Below are 6990 nucleotides of genomic sequence, written 5' to 3'. Positions count from 1 at the left end.
AGTTAGTATTTTCTTTGGGAAATTAATTATATTCTTTACTAAGCTACTCATTTACAGGCTGCAAACCTAGGTAGTGATAATGAATCTCCATATTAAAACCATTTCTTCCAAGTCTATATGGTCCTATAGAAAATATTCCACTCCCCCATTTCTAACTTTTCTTACTTCTAATGTCATGAGTTCAACAAAACAAAGCTTTGGTATTTTACCATGCCATTTATTTCTCATATTTATCTTCATCTGTCTTTTCAATTTCCATACAAAGGTTAAAAAAGAAAAGGAAGGAAGGAAGGAAGGAGAGAGGGAGGGAAGGAAGGAAGGAAGGAAGGAAGGAAGGAAGGAAGGAAGGAATGGTACAATGTTTCTGAGTCAGAACTCACCCTGCTCTTCCGCTTCTTCTCTTTCTCCTCTTCCCTTCCTCCCCCCCTTCTCTATCATCTCTCTTTTTCCAGAATTCATTTTTTTTTAAATTCTTGGACCATATTCTTCTCAGATGATAAACCAAAACTTATAGCCCACTTCAGCTCTTCAGTCATCAGTCCCAGTTGAGCCTTTGAACATGTTGCCCTTTGAAGGTAATTTCCTTGCCTGTTAGACTTACATTACTGTTCAGAAAAAATATTCTTTCTTCCTACTTTCCTCTAGGCACTTATTACCCTCAATTGCTTGCAGCAATACAACTGAGCACTTTCACTTATGCTAATAAAATCCCCAGTGGCTTTCTCAAACGTGCCCTAGGGAACCAGAATTCAAAGAATGTTAGCATTACATAGCCACTTCCCCTTAAGGATCTAGTTCTGAATGTGAAGCTTCTAAGACAATAGTCTTTCATAATAAATTAATTTAAGGTGCATTTACAACAATGGTCTTCAAACCTGATAAATTTTCATGTAGCATGTCTTAGTGTCTTTATACGAAAAAATCTACAGTTTACAAGGAAGATGTTTCCTTTTTCCCTATAATATCAAATAATGTCTGAAATGTCTCTTTCATTGTTACTTTTGGGGCATATTCTCACTTGGAAATATTTTTAACCCTTGATTGTACTGGTTGACACTTGGGGTTCACTAATTTGTTCATTAACTTTATTAGCCACATAATATAACATGTTTCTGTTTTATGTGTCTGGTTCAAATAAACTTAAAAATTATAAACATTAAATCCATGAGTACATGATTTCTAGAATGAGACAATGAAGAACAAAAGTAAATATACCAAAAGAAGAACAACCACCCATTCCTTCTCTTCTTAACCCTAGCTTCAGATGAGAAAAATTCTACTCTAGAAAGATGTAACCAAGAGTATATTAAGATCCCTCAGGTCCAAGTTCTTAGTTGAGGGAGTCACAGTATTAGGAGGGGCAGACAGCAACCATACCATTTCCCACTGTTATTCCACACTCTAACTGCAATCATTCTGCTGCAGAAAGAACATCTGAGAGGCTAGCAATCTCTTCTCTGCCTGTACCCACAAGTAAAAGCCAACTCCAGCTCTCTAGCCTACATTCTAGACCTTCATGACCTTCACCTCTGCCCATTTCAACTAAGGGTATTGACATAAAACCCACAGCTCTCATGGTAAATGGAATAAAAAATAGTTTATTCTGAAGTGACTCTGAGTGACCATGACCCAGGAACACAGACTTAGGTTACCCCAAATTCCACGTTTCAACATGGTAGCAGTTTCATAAAGTTGTATAGTTTTACAGAACAAAGAAAATCATAAATCAGGGCAAGTTTAAATTGCATTGGTAGATACATCAGAAAGATGGTTACAGCAAGATGAAGGAACCTTTTCTATAGGCCCAAGATGCTAGTAAATGACATCCTTAGCTTTTTGGATAGTGGAAGCTAATTATCTACTAAATAAATAGACTCTTAATGATTTCTATCTGTTAATTATATTGTGTTAATTCAGACCAAGAGGGGAAGGAATGGCTGTTTGGGGGTGGAGGTGCAAAACTAGCCCAAGATAAGGTAGTTAGCCTGTAGACCTGCAACACTGAAAGCTTTCCACAGTACTACAGTTCTTATCAATTAGTCAGTCTCTGCACACACAGCTTTTTTCAATAATTCTCATTCACAGAAAGGTTTAATCATCAAGAATCACATTTTGTGCTTCTGGGGGCCATATGTTATTTATTAAATATTTTAAGTTATGCTCATTCCTAGGATATGGTATAGATGAGACTTAGTAGTGGGCAGGAGAGCAGTCTTCAAGATAAATGAACATCTAAATAAAAGTCATTAAGAACCTCCTGGATCACCATGATCCAAATATATATTTTTTTATTCCCTTTGCATCTGACATAATATTTATATGTGATATAGGATTACCTAGAATTAAGTAATTAAGAACACAGTTTAGCCTAATGGCATGAAAGTAGCAAATGAACAAAAGATGTATTTAATATAACTAAAATCTATAAGTACTTTTTAATTAGGTTGGCTATGGTTCTCCCTGTATTTATCTGTACTCTATGAACTATTGTACTTACAATAAAATGGTTAAAATTGGAATTTTGGAAGGAGTCACTGAAATATTATCCCCTTTTTAATATGAAAAAATCAAATATTGTTTAATTAATTTTTTATCCATGGATAATTATAGTATGAGGCATTTTAAACACCATTGAAATTAAAACATCAGTACTTAAGGTATAAAACATTATGTATGTTGTTACTACTCTGGATGGATGTCTTTTTTAAAATTTGAATAACCCAATGAATTAACTCAAATCTTAGAGTATCTGTAGCTAGAGTAAATGTAGTTAAAGTTTAATAAAAATAAAACTATGCTTTTGTTTTATCCAAATTGTGCTGATTAATGAGAATATAAGTATACATACACACACATATGCATGTTTTTAAAGATAATGATAAAAACTTATACCTTTAAATATTAGTTTTGAATAAGGTAGAAGTTTTGGGTAAGCAAACAGGCATAATAAAAGACATGATCAAATGAGAGAACATAATATCTTAATTTGCAACTTCATTAAAACCAAGATAAATATTATTTCAGTATTTAGAAATATAGGAGGTAGAATATTAAACATCATATGTGATTTTAGAAATATAATTACAAAACTAGTTAAGAAACAAACAGTGAGAGCAATATCTACTTTCTCTGGGCAGTCAATTATTAGTGACATTACAGATGAGCATAATCCAGCATTTCTGGTCTGCATACATGTGTTCTTGGAAGAATCAAAAAAAGAGATGATTTCTGATAGGAAGGAGCTGGATTTACCTGGGTGCAGTCCTGATCTTTTAATGCAATGTCTTTTTTAAATCTATATTTGCTATGTGCTAAACTTAATTTTGGCATTCACAATTAATTTGAATTTGCAGATCCAAATTTACATATTGTGATCGTGTATTATGGCAAGTACATACTATTTTATAAGTTAGAATACTCTACAGATCTTAAAACCAATTAAAATGTTATCTTTATGAATACTAGCAGTTTCATGAATCTTTAACATTCTACACATAGATTTGGTAAACATTTTCTTACAAGACAAATTTCAAATATATGAACATATAAATTTTTACCTCATTATATACTAGGTAACATAAATTTATATGATTTTTTCAAAATATTCTTATTATAAAACTATTAACTGTAACTTTCCAATTAATACATAAATTGAAGATCTCTATGATAAGTTTTCTTTTCACAATGAGAATTCTAGAAAATATGATCCCAACAAATAACATTTAAAATCATGGTTTTAAAAATACATCTTATTAGTACTATCATGTACTAATGTATTGTCTACGTGCATGTGATTATATATTCTTTTTAATGTATCTAGTACAAATTTAGGTTATATCTTCCTCTAAACTAAAGTTGTTAACTTGGACTAGCTTCATATTGACTCATAATAAAATTAAAATGTTAAGGAAAAAATAATGATAAAAGACAAAGTTTATTTAGTCAAGGTGACTACATAAGTAAAACAAATATAAATGGCTAAATGTTCTAATCTTTCTTTGGGAAAATTTATATAAATAGAACAGCGGTTGCTGTCCCATCCCAGGACCTTACTTGTGACTCCATCCCAAGACAAATGGTTACTGTCTATTCCCATGTCTGTAACAGCACTAAGGTGAATTTTATCAGATAGGGAGTAATAAGACATATCTGAAACTTTTCTCAGGGGAACTGATTATATTTGGAACATAATGATGAGGAATGGCTGTATTGTTTTAAATTCCTATTGTTTGATAAAAGCTTCTGATGTGTGCATATAAATGAAGTGTGACCAACACAGAGAAAAAGAAATTTAGATACACAAAAGCTGCCTTTGAAAGTCTTGTGTGCCAGACACTGCAAACTTGAAAGTCGCTATTGTAAGTATATTTGAGAAAGTAAAGAAAACCTTCCTTAAGGGTGTAAAGGAAGATGTGGTAACTACTTCTCATCCAATAGATAATATCAGAAAGGACAAAATGAGGAGCAAAAGGTTTTGATTAAAATAAAAATATGAAGAAGTCACACCATCACCTCAATTCAGTAATTGAGAAGAACAGTAATTAATAAAATCTTTTCTCTAGAAGAAATCAACACTAGCTTTGCACAGGCATGAAAAAGAATCAAGGAATATGTAAGTAAGTGGATTGAAAGTGTGATTATATGAACAAAGAATGGGGAAGGGAAAAAGAATTAGTTTTCAAAAGGCCATGAATGTCCATGGGAAAGGAACACAGGAGGTGTCAGAGTACAAGAGGGATGGAAGTAGATGTGAGCACATTACTAAGGTATGAAATACTCAAGTGGGGGATAGATTTTAAAAAAATTAAAGTAGAGCCTGAGGGAAATTTAGCACAAAACAAACTGTGTCAGTACACACATATGAATGAGAAAAGCAAGGAGGGAATGAGGGAAAGTGGCAGAAAGAAAGAAAGAAAGAAAGAAAGAAAGAAAGAAAGAAAGAAAGAAAGAAAGGAAGAAGGAAGGAAGGAAAGAAAGAAACAAAAAACGAAGAAACGATGGTCAAATTTTCCAAATGATTACATCCAATAGGCTTCCTAAACTGCTCTGTAAACTCCATCCTTTTCCCCATTGGGATAAAGAAAAAGTCCACACTGTAAACACTGAGAAAGGAGAAAAATCTTCTAAACGGAAAGAAAAGTGTGACACAGCATGAACTGAACTAGAACAAAATCTCCACATTTTCTCCCCCAAATTAGAACAGTAAAACATGGCCCAGATCTTCTTAGAAGCCACTATAATCCTGTTACCCAACAGATACACTACAGTTGTTTCCTGAACTATGCCTTTCCATCATGCTTTTTATTCCTAATCGCCCATGGGATTGTTTGAGGTTTCAGGAAAATGATTTTAGGTACATCAGAAGTAAAATTTGAAAAAAAAAAAAAAAAAAAAAAAAAAAAAAAAAAAAAAAAAAAAAAAAAAAAAAAAAAGAAAAAGAAAAAGAAAAAGAAAAAATGAGAAGAAAAAGTAGAGAAGTTTTTCTTTATCAAAATTTTCAGCTCTGATGCTTCGAAACCATCAACTAAGAAGTGTGAGGAACATCCAGGAAAAAACACTTGTAAGTTACAGCTCTGAGCAGTGACTTGCATCTAGGATACACAAAGAATTCTTACAATTTAGAAGTAAAATGACAATCCAATTAAAAAACTGGAGATAAGGTCTGAATAGATGATTCTGTTAACAAGATATACAAACAGATCATTAACATATGAAAACCTGCTGGGCATCACTGGCTTTCAGAACTTTTCAACTCAAATGCACCATGGGATACCAGTTCACACCCACAGGGTTGGCTGTGATCAAAAAGACAAGTGTTGGCAGGAATGAGGACAAGTAGATATTGGAACCCTCGATATGTTGCTGTTGGGAATTAGACCTAAATAAAGCATCCTTTGACTAAATTATGGAATTTTCTCAAAATCTTAAGTTTAGAATCATATAGACCAGTAATCATATAAACTCCACTTCAAGGAGTCCTCAAAATAAATGGACACATATGTGAACATAAAAACTTATACTCAAGTTTTTACTACCACATTATTCATAACATAGATAAAAATAACCCAAATCTCTACTACTGGATGATATCCAGAGCATGGAATATTCACTAAAGAAAATAAATCTTTGATATTAGTACAACAATTTACTTCCTGGAGCCTTAAAAATACCATGTAAAAGGAAAAAAGCCAGCTATAAAAGACTATATACTATATGACTTCGTACATGGGACTTCCACAATATACAAATCTGTGCCCAGAGAAAGGAGATTAGTGATTATAGTGATTAATATGGTTGGGTAGGTGTGTGGTGAATGGTGATATGGAAGTGACTGGTACAAAGTTGAAAAAGGCGATTAAAAATGATCAGTAGATTGTGTTAATAATTACACAATTCTGTGAATAAACTAAACACCAGGGTTGAACCTTTAACAGTGGGTAGATCATACTGAAACAAATCCATTTATTGTAACACATGTACATGTTCAACTGTCAGAAAAACATGGAGAAGGCAGACACAAATCAAATCCCCCCTTGAAACCCAGAACTCACTGTTCAGTATGGGTTTTGATACATACAAGAAGGGATATGGCTTCTGCATGCTGGGTCCACTAACAGCACAGCCAGCAGAGGTTAGTTGCACCCCAGTCCCCATCTCTATCACCTTCACTCCCAACAAGGAACAAAGAACACCCAGAATAGACCCCATCCCACCCATCCCCAGTCCACCTGGGTCAGACTCACAGCTCTGCTTCCCTTCCTGAGGAGGCCTGCAGATCCCAAGGAATATTCAGTTCCACCTGTGGCAAAGCCAGTAGAGGTAAACAGTAGGCTATTCCCTGAGTGCCACTGTCAGGCCCAAGGCTCTGCATGCCTCCCCAAGAAGATCTTTCTGCCATTCAGAAAATACAAGAGATGACCAGTATAAGAACACAATCAACAAGAGCCAAGTCAATAGGGTACCACCAGAGCCCAACTATCCTACTACAGA

The 6990-nt window shown here is 33.9% G+C and overlaps 1 pseudogene; it reads left to right on the top strand.

The window, feature by feature from the left end:
- The first annotated feature begins 6489 nt into the window (after window positions 1-6489).
- On the top strand, window positions 6490-6590 carry LOC116092798 (annotated as a pseudogene).
- The last annotated feature ends 400 nt before the right edge of the window (window positions 6591-6990 follow it).

The sequence above is a fragment of the Mastomys coucha genome, unplaced genomic scaffold, assembly GCF_008632895.1.
Source record: "Mastomys coucha isolate ucsf_1 unplaced genomic scaffold, UCSF_Mcou_1 pScaffold15, whole genome shotgun sequence".
Taxonomy (NCBI): domain Eukaryota; kingdom Metazoa; phylum Chordata; class Mammalia; order Rodentia; family Muridae; genus Mastomys; species Mastomys coucha.
Note: the sequence above shows the minus strand (reverse complement) of the source record. Positions and strands in the feature narration are given on the sequence as shown.